Source organism: Cryptotermes secundus, unplaced genomic scaffold (assembly GCF_002891405.2).
Source record: "Cryptotermes secundus unplaced genomic scaffold, Csec_1.0 scaffold298, whole genome shotgun sequence".
Taxonomy (NCBI): domain Eukaryota; kingdom Metazoa; phylum Arthropoda; class Insecta; order Blattodea; family Kalotermitidae; genus Cryptotermes; species Cryptotermes secundus.
In genome coordinates, this window is record NW_019741976.1 from 231,037 (window position 1) to 255,373 (window position 24,337).

The window sequence follows — 24,337 nt, forward strand, 5'->3', positions numbered from 1 at the left end:
TGCAAATCCATTTCCAAGTCGGGTACCGTCTCTTCACGTCTCACGTGAGCTGGCGCGGTTATTTAGTATGACACCATTTGCTGGTGTGTTAATTTGGGGCGAAAATGCTCTTCTATGCTTCATAAGCAGCACCGTTGTAAGAGCGTCACTAAATAACCCACAAACCTCCAAATAAAGGGCATTTTCTTCCCTCGTTGCTGTCGTGAAGTGAGAGATTCGGGAAGTGCTAACCTTGTGGGTGGGGGTATGCATGTGAATGTCCAGTGAGTTGCTGGCATTGTGATTTCATGTTTTCATGGGTTTCCTTACTCTCCCAGGCGAATGATAACATAGCATACTGAAAGAAGCATTGACCACTGACAAAATTATTTTTCCATCTAATCATAAACTACAGTAGCTAGGAAAACATGTCTAAATAAGCTAAGAACCACTCATACACATTGTGATGCTATAACATTGTGTAAAAGTAAAGTAAAGGTATCCCTGTAACAGGCCCTGAAGGACCATAGGGTTGTGAGCGTCGAGGCTCCCAGACAGTCGCCCCACAGATGGCGATAAGGTTGTTAGCCTTACGCGCCGGCCGGCCTTTACCCTCCAGGAAGATTCCTGATACTCATTTCTGTTAGAGGCTGAGTCGAACCCAGGGCCGTAGTGCGGCTGGAAGGATTAGGTAAGTTGAAAATAATCCACCTCATCGGCACTCGACATTGTATGCTGATGAAATTAGAAGTGATGTAGATGATTTATGAAAATAGCTGTATTGACTTTTCCGTTAAATAAATAACCAAAGGTTAATAGAATTATTAAATTATGCTTATAAAATTGTATAGGTTTATGACACGTTTTGCCTTTATCGTGCCCATCTTGAAACTGAACAAATGAAATATTGTAGCGTAGAGACCATCTGCTGAGCAGAGATCCTATAAACAGTGGCCGTTGCTAGGTAAAACACGCAACAATAAAACGAGGGGTTTATGCAACAAGTTTCTAAGTACCGGATCGGTAAACACGCCTACAACAATATGGATATGTTTCCTATTTTGTCCGTGCAAAGTGGTTATAGAGTAGAGTTCAGTTAAAAATCGGCAGTCGCTTTCCGGAGTTCCAAGTGAGCAGTTAGTTGAGAGTTGGGTTTTGCAAGGGAAGCTGAGAAGATGGAGCTATGAGTTCAGGTGTGGAGTGCTAAGCAGCAGCTAATGGCGTGACCACGGAAGCTGAAGAATTTCCACTGCGTTAATTCTGTTGCCAGGAAACGGCTAGTTGAGACTCTGATAGACTGAGAACACTACTCTGTATAAGTCAGTAAACTGTAAATGTAGTTCCGAGTACAATAAATCCAATTCACCAATTCATACCCCGTCTATAGTCACACAACCACAATATGTAACATTATTATATTATACTATATCATATCATAATTTAAAATGACAAAATAAAATTGATAATTTTATTTAAACACGTCATTTCAAACTCGATGAATCCTGTATAATATTTAAGTTTATATTTTTCTGTCTAATTATATTGAGTGTATAGTTTTCGTAACGGGAAACTGACATTGGGCGACATCGAAAATTTCGGTTAAAAGTCGTCAACCTTTAATTGTCGTCCTTTATTTTATTATTACGAAACCAAATAAGAAGTCTTCTGACACATAACACCTGTAGACCGTTGAAAGTCAACAGACGATTCGAAGGAATATTTCACTCCCATCATCAAGGTCGAAAATAAACCAAAAAGAAACAAGCGTGAAATCTGCAGCAAACAGTAGCCTATTTAATGCTTACATTTTCCTTGGCTTATTTTTTGCCCCTGAAGATCTAGGCGAGATATCTCATCGAAACGTTCGTGGACTGTGAACGGACTACACAGCGTTATATCCCGGAAGATAGAAGACTTCATAACTACTCCTCTGAGAACTTCAGATCCTACAAAATCAAGCAACATCGTCGAGGTGCGTTCAAATAGAAGCGTCTACATAACGTTAGATTTCTTACACGTCTGCCAAGTGTCTTAAAACTTGTCTGTGTTTAAACCTCTTTGGGCACCCTTATTTAGGGTCTGCCTTATTTGTTTTGTGGTGTAAGCGACCGCACTTGCAATAGTTTCTCTAAATAATACAGATGAGCTCCACCACATCTGGAGCCCGTGATTTATAAGGGACATGACAGGAAAATTACTGTTATCTGAAATCAATACACAGCACTTGTTTCGAATCATGCCTTCACCTCCCTTGTTAAATATAACAAGCTTCGGCCTGAGCAATTGAAGTCACTCTGTCATTACCCCCTCAGCGTGATTAGAGGAGACCGCAGTAAAGCCCAAATTTTGACAAATTTATGGGGTTCGAATGGAGATAATAACCCGCATAAGTCAGTGTCTGTATCAAATCCCACTTCTTTGGTCAAGCTAGAGCTATATAAGGGTCTTATTCAAGTCTGTCTAACAATAAGTTGCACTCTGAAGACTTCACTATTAGTTACTATAGGATTCTGACGATGGTGTATAACACAATGATATATTGGGTTCTTGGACTTTATCCATCGTCCTGGTTTTTAAGATAACTAATAAAAACACGACGTTTCGGAAACTGGATCTGTTTCCGTCCTCAGGTGAAGGAAAACACCTATTCTGTTGGGTCCGTTAGAAAGAGCTACCCTCAATCACTGTCCAGTGATTTCCAGCTTTATAGTCTTCATAGGAGTTTTATTTCACTGTTCTTGGTTAGCGGAACTAAATTTCCAGGGATTTGATTTGTCTCATTCTGGTCCGTCACACTATCAATTACAAAGTAGATAATTTTCAGTCCAGTGTGACATACAAGTTTACAACACTTCAGTCTTTATTCACCTTACATGTTTCGATTCAAAAGAATCATCCTCAGAGGCGCACCACTATGATCAGGAAACACTGTCACATAGATGTTTTAATAATATGTACTTAAGCTATGAATAATGCTCACTATACAAATTTTATTATTATCACGGTTAGTTTTGATGTTTGTCTTAGGCATTTACGATGACGCTTCTTGAACTGTAGATTTACACATGATGCTGTTTCTTTTAAGCGTATTTGCTAGGTATTCTGTTCGGGATTTTCCACTGCACGCGATATGATGTTCACTTTTCCATATGTATGTTTCACACTCACCCCTCTTTTCATCCTCCCTCAGCTTAATGCCTGCAACAAATGCAGATGGGGCAACATTTTGAGGTATTTGGGGGGCTGGAATATTCAGTAATTTGTTACAACCAAATTTTTCACCTGGAACATGTCTGACTTGCCGTTTTAATGAAGTTTTTTTTTTCCTTGGCACTACAGCCCCAGTGGGCCTAGGCCTACCTCCATGAACTTCTCCGAATGAAGCTTATACCTGGTATAAATTTCATGACGATCCCACATTGTCTGATGACTGATTCATGCAATGTAAATCATTGTTTGGCCATGCATGTCTTTTTACACATGGTTTCTTCTCTGTTCATCTGGCACCCATTCACACACCTCCCTCTCCGCTCGCATGAACGCTAATCTCCCGATCTTGCTATATATATTGTTGGTGCATGCTGGCGGCTGCCGTAACCACACTAAGATGGCATCCCTTCTCTCGTAGAAGTTCAGGGCCTTCCCATGAATAACGAGCCATACGGCGCCGCCGGAACAGCACTTTAGCTAAGATTTATGGCAGATTAGCCATACCTCTGTAAATGGAGCCTGTACATCATTTTCTCATTTATGTTTCGAGCGTTTGGCTGCCTGGTCGGTCGTGTTGCTTGAGTTTTGCAAAGGTTGCACCCATGCTCTTACGCTAAAGCACGATAACCAACGAAAGCAGGTGTAACAGACTAACAAAACATATTCTCTTCAATAAACTTATCCAGGTATCTCTTATATTAATAGATTGTGTTGTCGTTTCTTTTCCAAGTATAATTACAACAAGTCAAGTAGGATGGGGTGGACAGGGCATGTAGCACGAATGGGTTATACGAGGAATGGTTAGAGGATATTGGTGGGAAAGTCAGAAGGAAAGAGACCACTGGGAAGACAAAGGCGTAGGTGGGTGGACAATATTAAGATGGATCTTAGAGATATAGAATGGGATGGTATGGATTGGATTGATCTGGCTCAGGATAGGGGCCAGTGGAGGGCTCTTGTGAACACGGTAATGAACATTCGGGTTTCGTGAAATCCTGGGAAATTCTTGAGTAGCTGCAGAATTGGCGGCGCCTCAAGAAGGGCTCAGCTACATGAGTGAGTTATTGTTTCTTTAATTACAGTAAGTCACTTATAGCAATCACATAAACTGTATCACAAGTTTGATTGCAATGAAATTAACATATTTTTTTACTCTAATATGAACCCAATTTTCAATCTTGTCCAATAATCATTGGCCGGATGATAAATTTTGAAATGATTTCAGTAAAGTATGTAGAATTTAAAAATTAAAACTTAATGTAAATTATTTACATAAATACTACAAAATTTTACTTGTTTAATACCTATTTTATGACTTTCAGGTAAATGAAGCACTGCACACGAAGAGGTGCAAAAAGTTATTAACAAGGATGTCTTATGCAAAGGCCTCATACGTGTGTACTTTCAATAATTGAATATTTTTTAGCTCTCGCAGATGATTTGTGCTGTGTTTTGATTTATGTACTCCTTCTTGAAGCTGCATAGGTGTCCAGATGTAGAGACTTGATCTGTCGATTGGGCCAAACTGATTATATTTTACCTGAAGACGGACACAGGATCCAGTCTCCGAAACGTTGTGTTTTAAAAAATAAACATGATCGGTTTTAGATAAACACAAGACGATGGATAATGTCCAAAAAAATATAATATTTTTATATTTGGTTTTTGAAGTCAGGCATTTTTCACGAATTTTCCTTTTATAGACAGAACATGTTTGACGTTCACAGGAGTTGTTTGTTCCTTAGATTCTTTTGCTCCAAATTGAATAATTGTGAGGCTAACCATAAAAACTGTTATCTACATAGGTTTAATTGGGAGGATAGAATTAAAATTGACGCTTACGGATTGGACCCACGTGCCCCAGAATGGGGACAGGGCCAGAAGTTTGGAACATCGTAATGAAACTTCCAGTTCCAAGAAACGTGAGGAATTTCTTGGCTAACTGAACCACTATCAGCTTGTCAAGAATGGACCTGATCTGGAGTAGTTTGTTTACATTTATAAAAATTTAGTTTTAGTGTTAACATACGCAATATTTGTCAAAATTTTGTGCTCTCAATGTACGTAATTGTGCCTGGCCTATAACGGGCACGAAACATTTCTTAAGAATCCAAGGAAAATTCCATGCAATATTGCAAGAAAATACTAGTAATAGTTGTTCAGAAAATTCTGGGGCCCGCTACATTATTACAGAAATGCAACTGCAGACCTGCTCTGCTTCAGTGTAGATTGAACACATAATAAACATACAAATTTTTGTGTAGAATCTTAAAAAGAAGAGAAGATCCGTAACAGCTGCTCAAGCGCAGTATGAAAACCATGCGTAGGAACACATCCACCTCACCTGATTTTGCTCACCTCAGGACAGATATAAATCTCTAAGACCCAGTGGTTCTATATGCATCACCTATTTTAACATACTAACAGTCTGCGTTCTGTCCACAGAGTGTAGGTGTGGTTATTAAAACGAAGATCTATTGTTTCCCCAAACAGCATTAACCGGTTTATCTTCGTAACGGAAAAGTAATGTTTCCTATGAACATGTTTGTGGTATAGGACAATGCGAAACCAGATGTAGAAAATATATGAGGCTTAGACTTGGCCGTGATCAAGCTTACGACTGATCAACTGAATAAGCTGCCGTTGTAGCATAAGATACGTAAGATAGGCATGATCTGTTCTGCAAGCCCTGTACTGAGATGACTTTTGTACTGTGCGGAAGTAAGAATTTTCAGTAACATGCTAAAAGTGCGATGCGTACGCTTGACAAAAGGCCGCGCATAATCACAAGGGAAACTCCCATCGTTTCGTCAGAAAGAATTTTACATAAGGACTATTACTGCAAAGGCTCAGTTGAAAAGAAATGATCTCTGGTCGTGAGTCTCGAGGGCTTGACTCCAGAGGAACCGATTAGCGGTAAACCGTCAGTAGTAAAGTAATTCTGACTTTAACTCTTCAGCGTTTAAATAGGTAGGAGCACAATTGAACGCTCGGCACAAAAATGCTAGTCTATAAACCATCTCAAAACTCAGTGCAGAATTACTAACTACTAGTTGCTGTGTTTGTTCTTATATATTGTTAATATGTACAAAAAATATTTGAATGCTCAAAAATAAGTTTCAGTTAATAGTTCCCTGCTAACAGGTATTCCGTAAATTTCGGTTTCGTTTAAAGAATTCTCCAGCAACCACATTTTCTTTCTGATAAAGAAAATGCGGTAGTAGGAAGCGTAGGTCATGGCTGCACCTCATGTAAAAAACATCGTCCTTGGAATTCGTTTACATTACAACATTTTCGCTGTATTCTCGGAGCCGTGTGTGAGCTAGGATTAATTTATTGTAACAAAGATTTAGTGGCAGAGTGTCCGGGGTCTGACTTCAGACAGACTGCACACACCTTCCTTCTCTGCAGCACCTACAAGAATGGGTTTGCTCTTATCGCGTATGGGAAACTGAAACCCAACAGAACCACGTACAGCTTCTCGACTATTACAGTTCCGTCATTACAAATAGAGATCATTATATCGTATAAAGAAGATGAGCTGGGTCACAAGACTAGAAAGAACTGAAAAATGAAAGATATAAGTTTTAGAGACTTCTTGACAATACACACATGCTGGTGAAGATGAATATATCAGATTTTCTTATATCATTAGATGCAGTCTTAATCTTGCTGACAAGAGTGAATTTCACATTCTCGAATTCCATCATTCTAATGAAAATAATAATAAACTGAACATGAGTATTGTTGCTTACAGTACATGATTTATAATACTTAAATGTTACCGATAAACTGTGTTCTGTATGGCTTTCAAGTGTAAGTTATGTATCTCTGATGGAAACAGAATTTTCTTTCAAGTTTCCCCGGCTTCAGCTTTCCTAAATACAAGTACTCCATGTATGTTACAGCTCATAATGTTCAGTGCCTTTGGTTAAAGACGTGTTTCATGTGAAAGAAATGTTATGACTTTCCAGGCACTGGTGAGAAACTTTCTGCACAACTGGCAGCTTCTCAAGAAGGGCTCAGCTCTATGAGTGATGGGGATACTGTACTTATACTTGAAAAAAAAAAGCGGTTGAAGCTTAAAGCATATTACTGAACTTCATCTGGTTTCGGAATTAAGCGCTTCTGTACTGCTACTGAGACATATGGCAGCTGCAATACTAGCAATGACTTCAGTCACTCAGCACTGCTTTCCGTCGCTTCGTGGGGCTGTTGAGTGTAGCCTGACATTATTTCTCATCCATAGCTGTAACAGGAAGATTGTGACAAATGAATTACAGCAGTGAGAACAAACGTTCGTAGTCAAAGGGTTAATAATCTTTTATACTGCTGAGCTAGAAGAGATTCTAATAAATTATTTGTAATGCATTTTCATGCTAGTACGAACATACGTTATCTTTGTAGTTAGAAGCGACATGAACCTGCTTCTGCGTAGGTAAAGAGAACAGCGAATTTCCGTCGCATGAACTTTCGTTTAAATACCAACAAGATAATTTTGGCTGTTAAGCTTATACAACAACATCCCACTTTACACGCCGTAAACATGAAGGAAAATATATGGAATGCTAATATTTTCTTCTGTTTTCTCACACGAGAGGAATATATTCTAGCACTGAAATTGTATTTGATTCGTGCTAGATTTGTTCGATCATGCCATTAAACTGGTATTTGTATTTAGCGATTCTCATCAACAAGAAACAGTTTAAAATTAGTAAATCACATCTCATTAAGAGATAAACGCTACTAGGGCATATTTATTGGCTTCATGCCTCGGAGTTTCGGATTGTAAGCGGCTGAGATAGTTATCTTCCACTGCATCCTCGTTTACGGCCGGCCACCTGAATTAACGCCCTACTTCAAGTTCTTTGAGGCTACGTCCGTACATATTTAATGCCGCTATTATATTTTCTAAAGACAACCACGTGTTCGAAGCCCACACATGGCTCGAGTCCTTATCGTAAGAACCTAAGTCTTCACATATCTTGTTCTGCGCTGCAGCTGACGGAATATCGCTTTTGCTTGGCGTCCCGGCGCAGAATTGCATTTTCTCACAGGTAAGTTCTCCGGTGATTTTGCTTTTGTAAACTTTTTTTCGGGGCACACGGTAGCGTAGTTGATTGAGAAACTATGCTACAAGCCGGAAAGTCGCGGGTTCAAGTCCCAATGAGGTCATTGGATTGTTTTTTTCAATTGACGTAATCCTTCCAGCCGCATTACGGCCCTGGGGTCGACTCAGCCTCTAACAGAAATGAGTACCAGGAATATTCTTGGGGGTAAAGGGCGGCCGGCGCATAGGGCTGACAACCTTGCCGCCATCTGTGAGCGGATTGTCAAGAAAATGTGGGAACCTCAACATCTCTCAACCCTATGGGCCTCCACGGCCTGTTACAGGGATAACTTTACTTTACTTTATACTTGATTTTACATTATATAAACACAGTGTCAAGAAAACAATGATAAATGTTTGAATTTGTACAGGAACTTAAACAGAAAGTTCCGGGAGAAAAGAAGATTGAAATTCCATACACTGAGAAACCTAAGTTAACTTGGTAAACACGTTCCCGCGGCTATGAAAAATTGTTGGGCGCGTCGTTTTCTATGCGATCAGTGTCATGTGAAAGGAAAGTAGGCAATTAGCTCTTCCCAGAACTTCTTGTTGTGTACATGGAAGCGCCAGTACTAGAACCGTGTGCTGCCACGTGCATGGAAAGGGGACCCATCTTGAAAGTAAAGAATCTGTTTTCCAAGTTCTTGCAGGATCACGTTCCAATCTCGAAAATCCTATTAGTGAGCTGCATGTGTTTGTTTTGTGCCTAACTCCAAAGGCAATGTTACAGACGATGGTTGACTTTCGTAAAATTAGGTATGAATATTAATTATGTCTTTTATGTCTCATTAACTCGGTAAACTTCAACTTCCCATCACGAGAGGTCGGCTGGCTTAGGGATGACGGTCTAAGCTCGCATTCGGGAGGTTCTCTGCTCGAATCTCAACCGAAACATAGGCTTTCTACAGGCATCTCAGGCAAATTCTGGGATACTGCCACAACTAGGCAACGGCAGTTTCGTTTCAAATCATCATTCTTCTCTAATGTTAATATTCGACGCTCTGTAGTCTAGCTACTGACAGCGTCGTTTAATAACCCACAAAGAGAAATGAGGGGAAAGCGAAGGTGAGGATGAGGCTGGGGTGGGAGTAACAGTGAACGAACAGTCTAAAGTTTTGTGTGAATTCTTGTATCTGAAATGTAGGCCCACGTAAGTTTCATACAGCATTTTGAAAACATTGACGTGACCGCGTGAACTGTTTTCATGTGAAGATGGGGGCGTATGATTCGTTGTAACTGGCCCTCGGAAATATGTAAACTCACACGTTACAATGGCATGGACTAGCGGTAGGAGTAGTTTAATATATGTATACTTCAGTCCTTCGAACTTCCTTAGAACTGAGCTGACAATGGCTATTGTTCTAGAAGTAAAGTGTTAACAATTCGGATTTTGTAGCAGTAACGTTTTACCTCTTGAAATTTTCGTTCGCTACACAGAAGGAAAATCTGGATCCAAAATACTAAACAAAAACTAAGATATATATGTATATGCTTCAGCATCTTTTCCACTCCATTACTCACTGAAAATCCTATTATTTGATGCTACAATATTCTCTGAGTTCCTGACAAAGAAAAACAAAACAAACTCCGTGGCCTCTAGTCCGCAAGCAAACTATACCAACCTAGCGACCGCCGCTTGTCGGCGAATTAGTGCTAAATTTACTGATAGTGTCGCGTGGTCAGAGCAACTGATCCCCACGGCCGTTAATCTCGATTTTCTAGACCGCAGTCGTCAAGAGGCTGAATGGACCACGTTCCAGATCCACTACTTCTCAGAAAATCTGATAGGGCCGGGAAACGAACTCGAGACCCCTAGATCTGTAGCCAGGAACTCTGGCCACTACACAGAAGGTTCCTGACGTCATTAAATAAGCCATAAATAAACAAGTGCGACTATACACATATACCACAACAAGAAATAAGAGTACACATTGATATGGATTAAAGCTAAGGGTCTGACATTTAAAATATAAAATCCTGAAGCGTTTGTTGCATTCTACTTAGTAATGGAACCTTCGTTTGGGTTCCAGCGGATAGGTTCTCAAGAAATCGCAACGTAATAACGTTATAATAAGGAGCACGCGGTAGCGTAGTTGGTTGAGGCACTATGCTAGAAGCCGCAAGGTCGCGGGTTCAAGTCCCGATGAGGTCATTGGATTCTTTTTCAATTGACCAATCCTTCCAGCCGCACTATGGGCCTGGGGCCGACTCAGCCTATAACAGAAATGAGTACCAGGAATATTCTTGAGGGAAAGGGCGGCCGGCGCGTAGGGCTGACAACCTTGCCCCCGTCTATGAGCCGATTATTTAGAAAATGTGAGAACCTCAACGTCTCACAACCCTATGGGCCTCCACGGCCTGTTACAGGGATATCTGTACTTTTTACTTTTTACTTAATAACTTTATAATAACGCAATTCTTTGAAGAAAGCAGTCTTCTTGGATTTGGCACCGTGTATATGTGGTGTTAACCGACGTTTCGGAGGAACGTATCGCTTCCATCTTCAGGGTAGAAGAAAAAATATAAGAAATCTGCAAGCGAAGAGACTGTGAGAAACGGTAAACACCACATATACACGGTGCCAAATCCCAGAAAACTGCTTTCTTCATAGTCACCGCCGTGAAAGCCTCAAATCTTACAACGCAATTCTTATTAATTGAAAATTTTAGTGAATATTTAAGAGAATATGTTGGAGGTTATCAACAAATTATATTTGGATGTTATAATTAATGGTTCCTATAAAGAAGTAAAATCGACACATTGTTCAGATGAAGGCAGCAACACATTAAAAGAATGTTTGTGTGATTAAAAGATACAGCATAACCTTGCTTTTTTTTTTTTCATTATTCTTTTTGCCACTTCCTTTCCAAGAGTTGCACGAGGTGTACATCCGCCGAACAGCAGTATCAGCTTCATCTGAAGGTCTGTCTGGAATTTATACTAGCCATTAGGCGTGAGACCTCGGGGTACTTACGGGGCTTCGCAGCGAATGGGTATGGCCAAAAAACTACGCGAGGAAGAAATATAAAGGGTGAAGGCACCATAAAATTAATTTCTGCGATATTGTATAGCAAAATTTCGTCTTGCAAATGGTATAGGACAACGTACACACTAAATACTTGTTACGAACCACTCAAATCGTGATTTATTTCTATTAATGTCGTGCGTGTTTTTACATTGTGTGACGACATTCAGCACGAGAGGCGTATGATCGGGTAACTTCGTTATTTTGAATTGTATTTTGATTGGAGGAAAATGTCTAGCTTTGTATGTGAACAAAATGTCGTTTACTATGCAAATGTTTATTAAAAGCTATTATATAGGGAAATTTCCATGCTTGAAACTGATATTAATCTAGTTTCTTAATTTCTGTAATAATGTAATGATGTAATGAGTATATAATAACAGATGTTATGACAATATGTACATGTACATAATCAGGTGTAATACCAACTGTTGAGAAATACGGGCGTCTGATCCATACTACAAGAAAAGGAAATGTATCATGATCCTAAAGCAAAGTTATTAAGTTGTTTACGAACAAGTGTATATCTGGACATTGTCAATAACAAGGTTAGAGAGCTCAGTATTCCTTCTCGCATTTGGAAATCTTGTGACACAATATGTGAAGGAACTCCAAGCGCATGTATAGTGTCACATGTTTGAACTAAGCCCCGGCCAATGCCCAAAACAATCTGTATAAGTAATCAGGGCAGTGTGGCCGAGGAGTTCATTCTAGAATCACTCTTCATCTCCGGAAGACTTCTATGTCACCTATCGTCCTATTCTGTGCCTAATCACATCTGTAATCTTTGCTGGACTTAGTAAAAATCTTCTGATTCTTCTGCAATAACAAGACAGTTCTTTACCTACGCCTGAGCAACAACTTCCGGAAGAAGAAATTACAACACTATCTGATGGTAGCGACAGTAAACACTACCTGGTGGCAGGGACAGCTACCATTACACTTCAGCATCTGTTCACGAAGCCATGACGGAGGCTTCATTTTATCTTTCCTTTTCATCTAATAATATTTGAGCCACTGTTACTTTTCCTTTTCTTTTTTTCCCCTTTTCACTGCAGCCCCCGTGGGTCTAGGCCTATCTCCATGAAGTTCTCCGTTCACTTCGGTTTTTCTAGATCTTACATATTCGGTAGGACCCCTTGGGCGGGTGATCAGCTCGTCGCAAGGCCTCTACCTGTACACAAACACAGAAAAACGCACACACACAAACTAAACATCCATGCCCTGAGTGGGATTCGAAACCACGATCCCGGTTTCCAAGCGAGCGAAGACAGTACATGTCTTCGACCGCTCGGCTACCGTGACCGGCAACTTATACGTATACTACCTGATTTTACTCTACATGTAGAGCTAAATTAAAAATATAAATAACCAGAATAAAATTAAAATATCTCATGTAAGCACACAGCTTCTCTTGAATTGAAATTCCACATACTGGACTCCAGAACAGTCAGATTTGCCTGACACTTAATTTTCATTAATTCTTATAGGGTAGATCGTTGAACAAGTATTGTAGCTCCAAATTTACGCTCGATTATAAGAATCCTCGCCTCGTACAAGGCCGTCATTTTTATTGCTACATTTAACTACTACGTAATGATGTAATTAGGTCTACTGTCACGTGTAGGAGTGACTGTAGACGGGGTTTGGGTTGGTGGCTTTATTTATTGACCACTTATGGGTCGTAGCTACAAAGAATTATATTATGAACGCTAGTTTCTACACTTCACAAATTACTACAACACACGCTGTCTTTTCCAACTAGCAGTGTATTCACTAGTAGTTGCCTGGTAACGGCCCCAACAATGGCTACTCCTCTGCTTCCGTGTTGATGTCTTCTCTGAACGGTGGCTCCCAACTGAGCACTCTTTTAACTCCAACTAAGTCTTCTCTTCACAAATTAACTTAGTACTTAATACTAAGCTCCAGTCCAGTCCAGTTCAGTCAATTAAATTGCCGTTGGTTCTAGCCAGCACAGTCGTTCTTGGTTTCGGGACCCGTCGGAACCCATGATCACACTTTTGCTGTTTCCAGACTTCTACGTGTTTTGAAAAAGGGCCTCCTTTTCGAAGAGAGGAGGGGCCTGACTTCTGCTGGTTACTCCCATTCTACTGGGGAGTGACTCTGCTGGTGCCCACTCTAACTCACTCACTCCTACTTGATTAAGTTCCAACCTTGTCCCTTGCTTGTAACGTCTCGGTACGGACCACGTAGAAAACACAGTTCCTCTGTTGCTTGCGTATCCGTTGCAATGGGAGCGTGCTTACTGAGCCACTGTAGCAACGGCCGTCTATTCTTGCTGCCTAGCAACCAACGCCGTTCTGTTGTCGGTTTCATGGCCATTGACTAGATATTACTGCTGTTTCAGAGTCGTTCGCTAGAAACAACTGTTTCTGTGGCTCCACAGTTTTTGCGTTGATCAAATATTCCACAATATATACAAGGCTAGACAATCAAGTTTCAGGATTGCACAAATTTAAGAAAACCACATTTAAAAATATTCGTTCCTGAGCAATTACAATTAAGGAAATTGATTTTAAATCAAAATTAACATATGACAGTTTTTGTGCTTTGAATCGTCCAAGGCTGTCACTGAAATGTTTAATATTACACAGTAGTCGATTTCTCTTCTATTGTCTCATTGACTTGTTCCTGCATACTGGCAAATTGTCGAAATTCTTATCAGTAGTAAGAGAGTATTAGGACTTACGAAATATTAATGTCTTCTTATTTGCACGTACTTCGATAAAAGATCCACAAATTTCACGGCCACTAAAATTAATAAAATCATCTGGTGCTATTAGTCATATCAGATGCCAAAATATTACAGTATTTTAAGGCTCTGATGATGAGGATAGAAATGGTATACATTGAATGAGCTTCCAGAAACAAAAAGCGTTGATCGGGCATTAGCATAGGCACACGGTAGGATGTCATTCTTCTTGTTTTATGTAATGACGTTGTTACGGCCCACAGAGAATTCAGGGCTAATTTTTTATGATTAATCATGGATAAAATCGGGTGTGGTATATTCCTGATTAACATTATGTGATTTTCCTGTAAGAGTTGAGACAAACAAAAGAAACCACTGCAGCCTGACAGGAAGTGCCCTCTCAATCTTAGACAAACTTCCTGACACTTAGCTGATACATTCAGATCATCTTTGCTTGGGTATTTTGTTTCTGAAATATTCTAAATCACATTTGTGACTTGTTTGAAAGCAGACTAGTTGAATTTCAAGTCCTCGCAGCGGTGACTGTCAGCTACAGAACTATGTAGCGGCAAATTCCAGAACATAGTCTTCTTCAAGGAACGTTATAATTTCCGAGCTTTAATTAATTCCATTTAGAGGTATTTTAGTGTTTATACACGTATGTGTGGGTATGGAATACGTATGCTAGAAGGTCTGTGTCCTGTGAACACCTGACCATGTTTTCCTGTCATTTAAGATCTTCTGCAATAATTGAAATGTCATAAAACTTCTTGTGTTGAATTTTCTTCGTTGCTTCTAGGCAGTGTATAAGCATCCTTCGTTTGTATGTGAGTTCTGCATATCATATTGCCTTGGTTAGGTGATTATTATTTTATTGTTAATGTTAATACAATTAGTGTTATTAGTAGTAGTAGTAGTAGTAGTAGTAGTAGTAGTAGTAGTAGTAACAGCGGTGGAGGTAATATTGTGGTAGGTTGTTAAATAAACCAATTAACAATCCGAACGGCGTCTTCAATAAGCAAACACGTTACAATATTAATAGCAGTCATAACAGCAGTAGCTGTAGTACTCGTATTAGTAGAACTGATGATCGTAGTAGGACTAACGAGGGTTGTAGTGGTAGAATTAGCTGTAGGAGACAATAGTGATGATGGTGGTGGTAGCAATAGTGGTAGTGGTTGTGGTAGTGGTAGTAGTATTTAGTAGTAGCAATATACGAGTAAGTGAAATTTCATGCGAAGTTGGAAATCAGTTCTATGCCTAGTACTAATGAATCCCAGCGGTGACCAGCTATAGGCTATGCATTAATCTCTGTCGAACTGGATACAGTGATGGGATTCATAATACTAATGTGTTTCATTTTCATACACTCTAAAACCTCATTAGTGTATTTAACCACAGGCCTAATCCTCTTGCACACGTGCGAGCACACAAGACCACATCAAACAAATCTCATAAGTCTTACAGTGGCACTCTTATTCGCATCATGAGCTGCAACACTGCAGAATTTCTGTGTTCGTTCTGTCTCGAATGTCTCGAATGTCTCGAATGTCTCGAACACCTTGTTCAGGTCCTGGTTCCTTCTACGAAAACTTAATGTGATATATAAAAGTTTACAATTTATGTACTGAATGTGACAATTTTAAAAGGCAGCTTCATTTGTCACATCGGTGGGTAGCCATCTTAAGATCTGGGCTGGACGCCATGTTGTTCAGCAGATAACGTTTCTCCGAAGCTTCGATGCATGACAATACATCCCAGATTTCCGATGATCGGTTGATCCTTTGAAACATTTGTAGCATTAAGATTGCGGTGTTATTGGACATCATGAAATTTTGTACATGGGTTCTGGAGGAACCTGCAGGTCTCATCTTCAGAGTAGAAAATTCGGTACTCGTTTACAAAATACACAGCGCCACATTACACAAAATTGTACTGTTCATACTCACCGCCCTATGAACCTGGAGAATTCACAGATTAAGTCAGCGACGCAGTTAGATTCTCTAAAGGTGCATCAACTCTGCCAAATTTCATCAACTTTGCAACATTTTAATTTAACGCATGTAGACAGTTTTGTAAAAAGCCCTTAATTGTAACCAGTTTTAAGTGACTGCTCATTTTAATTGTAGGAAATAAAATACCTTTCCTTTCCTTTCAGTTATACTTCGATAATTTACAGTGCAGAGCTATCTGCTGGAGGACAGATTTGAGACCCCTGTTTTAAACAAGCGACGGTATATAAATGCAAACACAAACATACACTTACACACAAAGATTCTTGTCTTCCTTCCACCTAAGCAGTATTCACTTTTGAAACGTGTTTAGACGCAGAAAGATTTATTGAAATTTTCTTACTAAACACCAAACACCTTGTTCAGGTCGAGGAGTGAGTTCGTTTCAGCTCCGAAAAGGAAAGCAGTATGATCAAGTGCTATTCGTGTTGCGTTCCTCCCTCTCTTTGTGGTTTAGCGCTACACTCATTGCGCTCAAGAAAGTGAGATTTGAGCTGCCTATAAATATGATACGGAACATAAGGAATGAAATATCGGGCTTTTTTTTTTTTGTAAGTTTTATATAAATGAGAGAAATATCTACTCCATTACAATTCCAAGAATTATATTCTCTTTCTACTTGTACATATAGAGACTTCGTCCACAATATGTAGTAAACATTTATAAACATAAGAGCATTAGTACGTATCTCTACAAAGAAAAATACGCATCAGAAATATAAGTACAACTCACGAAACTATTCTTCGACATAAATATCCTTTCTGCCTCACGTAATGTACAAACCAGGTCCTTCGAAAATTCTCACTGTGGGTACTCTCGGCTTCTTCTGCATGGTTTCGACTACCTACCCAACTGACTAATTCCGTGCATCAGGTTCCTGCTTGGGTGTGTTATTGTAGCTACATCCCTTGCTCTGAGCCACATGAACCGGCCACACAACCTCCAACTCTATTTCTCTTAAATCTATTCTAGTATTGTTCTTACATTTGCAATACTAGCGTTTCCTAAGTTTTTTTTTTCACTATTTTTAAATTAATTTAGACAATGAAAGAAATTTGTCCTTCATTAAACTTGCTGAAATTTCTGCTGCTCTAAATATTTTAATACTCTAATGATAAAATAAATTTTCTTTGCTCAATAAACGTTTTATTGCGGATTATTTCAGGAACTTAAAACCACTGATTTAATTAGTATATTTGTCGAGATTATAGCTTTAAAATATTGTTAGTGGAATTCTGCAGACGGATGTACTTCACGTTTAATTTAATCCAAGCTCTTTACTTTCGCTCGTAAGCCCAGTTAGATTCAGCCTGTGAATGTATGGAAACACATTAATGTATCCCACGCATGCATTTGCTGTTCGTACATTTGTATACATTCCTACGACCTTTCAGTTATTTTATAAAGAAATACAAGACCAAAGCTTTTTCATGTTACTCGCAGACTAATCATATTTATAAGCCCAAATTTTCCAATAATGGAAGTCACATACAGAACACACGTGGGTTTTGTTCCTGAAAAAAAAAGGGGGAGAAGACACAGCAGAAATCCTTTGAAGTAACTAAAATTTCTGCCACAAATTAAGAATATATTAATTACAGTAACACGTGTTAGTTTGCAACAAAGTTATAAAATGATACATCGAAATATCCTCACGGTATGAACGCTGGCGTTGCCATTTCGAATTTTGGTCAGTGTATGGATATATAACCTCGCTTCTCTATGTTGTTCTGCGGGTAGAATTCTTGTGATAGACCGACTTCGATCTAGTAAGTGCTGACGTTTCAGAAGTAATCCTGAAACGGAACTGCCCAGAGAGCTGAAAAGGGGGATGAAATACAAGCTAAATACATTTCATAACCTGTACTTAGACTTTGGCATGTTTAAAAGGTTTGTGAGTGGCTCTCATTCCATCCCTTTCCTGCTGGAATCCTCTGGTTGAGTAATATATTTGTATTCGCTTGGAGAGCCTGAAATATTAAGTGCCAGCTTATTCCACAGGAGAACATCGTACAGCGTGGATCGGTCTTCATTGTCACGGAAGCAATTCCTGAGCTCGGCAATATATTATATCCGTGAAATCAGTTCTGATTTTTTCTTCCCGTTATGAAATTATCGTAGTAGTAAGTACACTCAAGGACTAGTGGCCAACTTGTTTGTCGAGTACGTTTTATACTGACGAATATACAATTAATTTATTTTGTTTACTCAGGAGAGGAGCTGCATTTATAGCACGGTCTCTACGTACTTCTTCAGAACTTTCATCCTGCCTTAATTGCCAAACTGTACACAGTTTGATGATATTTATTATTTTCCTTTCAATTAGCAACTACCTTTTCCACGGCTCTTTTAAGATGGGGTCATGAACATTAAAGAAAATTCTATATCTACATGTAAAATATATTGAATCGAAATATCGAAGAAAGTAACAGTAAAAAGAAAATTTGTTCCTGTGCTTAATGAATTCAGTTCGACGCCATGAAAGCGTATGGGGAATAGATGTATAGATTCACATTTTCTTGACCTCGGCTATAGCTGGAGGTGAGTGGCCAGCTTCACGATCCTACCGCTTTACCCCCGGAGAAAGAGCCCCCGGTACGCATTGTATAGGACTCTGGGTGAGTTTCAGAACCGATCTGGGCGAGTGGAGAAGACAAAATCATGGAAAGAAAGTACGAGGACGAAAACTTTTCTTTTGCTGAGATGTTAGCCTCCATGACAGGCACGCATGCGCAAAGAGCACTGAAACCTTACGTAAGCAATACATGAAGTCTAGCGGTAATCAGTGTAATAAGAGGACAGAACAAGACAAAAAGTTATGCTGTGGGGCAAGACGGAACAATGCAGTGAAACAGGTAGGATCAATAGGAACTCTTCCATAATTCCAAATACATTAGCAAATATTAAAGTAAATAGAAAGATCATTTAATGAAATGTGTTTAAAACTGTGTTATAGTAATAGACAGACCGGACTCTTTCAGAATCCCATTATGAGGCAATGCAAACTACAAAGAATAAATTACTACTTTTATTTGTACACTCATAACCAAATTTAATTTACCGTATTTTAATATTTTAGATACGTATCCATAAATGCAGTTTCAAAATTTTAAAGGCATGTACTTAATACATTTGTAAAGTGTTATTCCCTTTAAAAAATTATAGGACACAAGGTAGCCTAATGACCGAAACATGCAGAGTCAGTTAATCATTCTTTCGTCAAACTGTGTTAGACGGCTGAATTCTGAATAGGATGTAAGAATGAATACAATAGTAATAATAACATATTTAAAATATGTTGCTAATACAATCTAATGTCATTCTCAGCGAAATTTTCCAAATTTCGTCACATTTATTTTCTCCTTGTTCAAGTTTCTTTCGTAGCTCATAGAAACGTACTGATTTTACAACCCTGGTAATACTGCTCCACATTTAAAAGAAATTAATATTCTCATTACTGGATATTCTAAATTGCATATTTATTTAATTTATCTTAGTTCTGAGTATTTTCCCTCACACTTCGCTTCCAACAACTCGAAATTTGTGTACTTTTGTCCGCGTAAATGGGGTTGGTTAGCCTTCTTGCTTCGTATTTTGGGGGACCAAATTTGGATCCAGGTTGCTAGAGCGGCTTAGGATTCCCACGATTTTCCGTACACCAACCAAGCATATTTCGAGGTCGTAACTTCAGACAGGTTCCCGAGTTCTTCCGTCCTCATCTTCCCACTCATCTTTCGCAAACCGCCCAAATATTCTACGCTATACGTAGTGTAAGTTTGAAAACACGCCATTAAGTGAGCCAACTGTCTATCATTGAAAGTAATATGACATGTTTCAGTCTCATAGAAAGCCAATGACAGAAAACGACAGAACTATTTTTTATGCCGGACCTAACAGTGTCGTGTTTTGGACAGCAGACAGGAAAGCAGTTTCGGATATGGTAATTCGAGGAAACCCTCGGCCAGGCTCAGTTTTTCTACAACACTTTATCCGCGCCAATCCGTGACATATTTCTATTATGGAGATACTAATGAGGCAAAATTTTCCACAAATCTTCTGTTTCAAAATCTCACGCTACTTCTTTGTGCCCCTTTTGGAGAGACAAGTAACAAAGGAAGCGCATTCCGCATTTTTCACTGAGGAAATTTTAAAGTTTATTTTTCTGAAGACGCAGTCTTCTATTGTCGCAATATAATTCGAAATTCATTTGGGTGCATGGGCTCATAACCAAGAGAGATGAAGTGACAGGAGGTTGGAGAAATCTGTAAAATGAGGAGCTTCATAACTTGTACACTTCTCCAAGTATAATTAGAATGATCACGCATAGGAGGACGAGGTGGGCAGGGCATGTAACACGAATTGTGAAGACGAATGCATATAGGACTTTCGTGGGAAAGTCAGATGGAAAGAGACCATTGGGAAGACCAAGGCGTTTGTGGGTGGACAATATTAAAATGGAGCTTAGAGAAATAAGATGGGATGTTATAGATTTGATTTATCCGGCTCAGGATAGGGACCAGCGGAGCGCTCTTGTGAACACTGATATGAACCTTGGTTCTATAAAATGCTGGGAAATTCTTGAGTAGCTGCAGAATTGTCTGTTCCTCAAGACGGGCTCAGTTCCTTTTGAGTTTTGAGTTTGAGTACATGGGCCCATGCGAAAATAGAAATGAACGTTCGTGTTCTGTAAACAGTGGGCAATTTCCTGAGTAATTGACTGCGGGCCTTGTTAACCGGGGTAAATTAACCTTCTTAACTTTTTATTTCGCTGACACCAAAGCTTCCAACATGAATATGGCGGCCAGAAAAACCTTTCTGATGGGACTAATTTTTCTTCCTTTTTATGAAGTTTTATTTTACTTCTCCGTCCACACGTCAGACAGGTGCATAGCGTCGGATTGCGTGGTGACTGGCCGACAATGAATTCAAATGATTAGGAAGGAAGTGATCATTTCCTAACCGAGTATTTGCCCAGTATTTGCTTGGAGGGGCTTAGTAAAACCGCGAAAGTTATCAATCAGGATAACCAGCGGCCCTGTCGAGATTCCAACCCTACATCCACAGAATATAAGTTCAAAGCGTTACTGATAAAGCAGATTGCCCGGTAATGTTTTTCCCCTTCAGCATAGAATCTGGAAATTCTAGATTGTGATAGAGCATACGAAATAAAGGCCTATACGACTTTTACCAAGACGCCTTCATGATTTCATGAAGCGTACTGTGTCACGAAAGGTACAGAACGGTTTATTATTAACCTAGCAAAAAAGACCTTGCCTTGCGGCTGTTAAGTTAGCGTCTCCATTTAACTGAAGAGCTCGGATTCCTAAGAAAGCGGCTCAAAATAATATATTTGCAGTAAGAACACGTTAAGTTAATATTTTTTGAATGCTTAATACCGTGTTGTTAAATATAAATCCAGTTAAGAATTATTATTTTCTGGGAAATATTACATAAACTGTAGCAAGTTTCAAGAACTTATCGTGCTTTTAGAACAGAAATATTAAAAGAAAGGAAACTTATCAAGAATATTGACTGAATCCGTTTGTACTGTGAAGTAAGAGATAAAATTGTCCGTGCACCACGCGTTAGAGGCGTACACACCACCCGAGTCCGACGGGATTGAGTTCAGACCATCTACATACCCGTATACTTGATTAAATAAATTGCATATCCAGAATGTCTTAACTAAATTTAAATATTATTTTAGTTTCTTGATAAGGAAATGACAGTTTTTAATGCAGTAGTGGAATGGTACATTTATTCCAGCCAAGTACACAGTTTCCATTTTAGTAGATATATTTAAATAATACAATTTTCCTGACACGCAATAGCCGTATTCCAGTTTTCCGGTCTCCACACTCTTTATTTCTCTTCTTGGGGAACTGATTCTGCAATGCTCTCACCAGATAAGACTTTCTTAAACGGAAATGCAGGTACACTCTCTTCTTTTCCACAAATAACTGCGTACACAAAAAGTATTAACAAATAATACAAGCTCAGAAGACACAATATGTTCCTTCACAATACTTCATTATTTGCAAACCTACAAATCGGTTCCTACTCTGTGTGCTGTGGCTGGACGTGGCGTGAGATGGAATATCCACGATATTGACTTCCATTATATCGTGACTGTAAAATACTGATGCTCTCTTAAATACCGCGAAGGATTTATGTATTGAACGCTATCGATAAACTTGCAATGAGACGGAGGCTTGCATTGCACCACACCCGGCTGCTTTACCGTAAGCAGGTTGAAATCTTATTAACTCTGGTCCAGGATTGGGCAACTTCCACTGGGAGATTAAACGTGCAGGCAATGCGTCAGTTGTTTACACGAATGTATGTCTTCTGGGATATAACACCATATAGTACGCTGAAAGTCTACTTTTCGGAGGTATATATCATATCCATCTTCAGGATCGAAGAATAGGCTAGTCAAGAAACAAATATGAAGTGGGTATTGAGGAGAGAATTCATGTTCCTCCGAAACGTCAGTTGTATTTCAACGTACTACAAGGCGTTATACCCCAGAAGAGAGGACTCAATAACTACCACTGTTAGAACCTCAAATCCTGCGTGTGTCATAGTTTGTGCGTGACATTTCTTCAAATGCTATATAGCATAAAATTGGAGAATGACTGTGAAAGATGAATTTGGAAAGACAGGAAAGGAAGTACTCGTGGCTTCTACCATCCCTGTTCTCTTGTAATGGCTTACAGAAACCGCAAAACATCGTCAGCATAACCGAAATCTGTACACAAGAAGAACTATGGACTCCACTGTGCGAAACAGGGACTCTAATCACTCACCTTCAAGCATTCCTGCATGGATGTGTGTTGAAATGAGGACGGTCTCGCAAAAAGTGAGGCTGTAAGGCTATTTACGTCAGTAACCGATGTCTGATGTTAGTGAAGTCGCTGATGGAGGTAGTGTAGGAACTATTTGTAAGAAAAAAATAAAACAGCATATATATATTGGTTCTATCGTGTTAATTGTGCTGTTGAGTTAAAATAAAATATACATATATATAAAATTGATAACACAACAGGATGCACACCATGAATATATTATATTCCAATAAGAAGAGATAAAAAGAAAACTATGTGAGAAATCGATAACTTTTGAGGTACAGCAGTACAACCAAATTGTAAAATATTTCTGTCAAATGGCGCAAGATCAGACATTCAGCAATAGGAAATTTAATTCGGAGATGTAAGAACTATGCCTATTAGAAACTGCATATTTTGCTGGTGGATTGATGGAAAAGTACCACGTTAATTGTCGAACTTCTCATTCGTGGCATAGAGTGTCACATCAGGAATTGCCAAAGCTACATTCCAGCACTCAGAAGCAAATAATTATGTGACTTTTAAGGCATTAATATTCTCATTTTATGTAAAACATTCTTTGCGAAACATTAAATTACATCGAATACAACAACAGCATGCAAGAATCCTGACGTGGCGTGAGACAGGAATGAGGGTATGCTGCAAAAGAAAAAAGCGGCATTCAGTCTGATGAATAACGAGAAATACAAATGAGAACAATTTCAAGCACAAATTCACATGGCTGAAATACAAATTGTGTGCAGTGAGAGATTATTCAGTGCCACGAGAGCTGGAATTCTTATCGCTACCAATTATTTTAAACCGGAAACCAATAAATACATTTAAGTGTAGGTTTTAGTTAGATTGCAGGGCCCCTGGATGGACAGTGTAATGATTTTTGCAAAGGAGATGCCCGTGATATTTGAACAACCTGGTCATAACTGCGAAGTAGGTACTTGTTTTTGAAATAAACTTCCCTCTCCACTACACCGGATTTACGGATCTTGATACAGAATTGGGCCACATGTGTACTCTAATTAGGATTTCAATGTAAAATTCTAAGTAATACTAACTAACTTCGTGGAACTGAACATTACTTGAAAAGCTGCCAATTTCACGGCTGCTCAAGAATTTCCCAACATTTTATGGAACCAGAAAGTTCATTACCGTCTTCAGAAGAGTCCTCCACTAGACCCTATCCTGAGCCACATTAGTCCAGTCCATGCCACCCCATCCTATATCTGTAAGACACATTTTAATAATATTCGCTCATCTACGTCTTGATCTTCCTAGTGATATCTTTCCTTCTGTCTTCCCCACCAATATCGTATATAGTAGTATATTCTTCTTCTCCCATACTCGTGCCACGTGCCCTGCCCATCTCATCTTCCTTGACTTCACCATTCTAATTATACTTGAAGAAGAGAACAAGCTATGAAGGTCCTCATTGTGCGGTTTTCT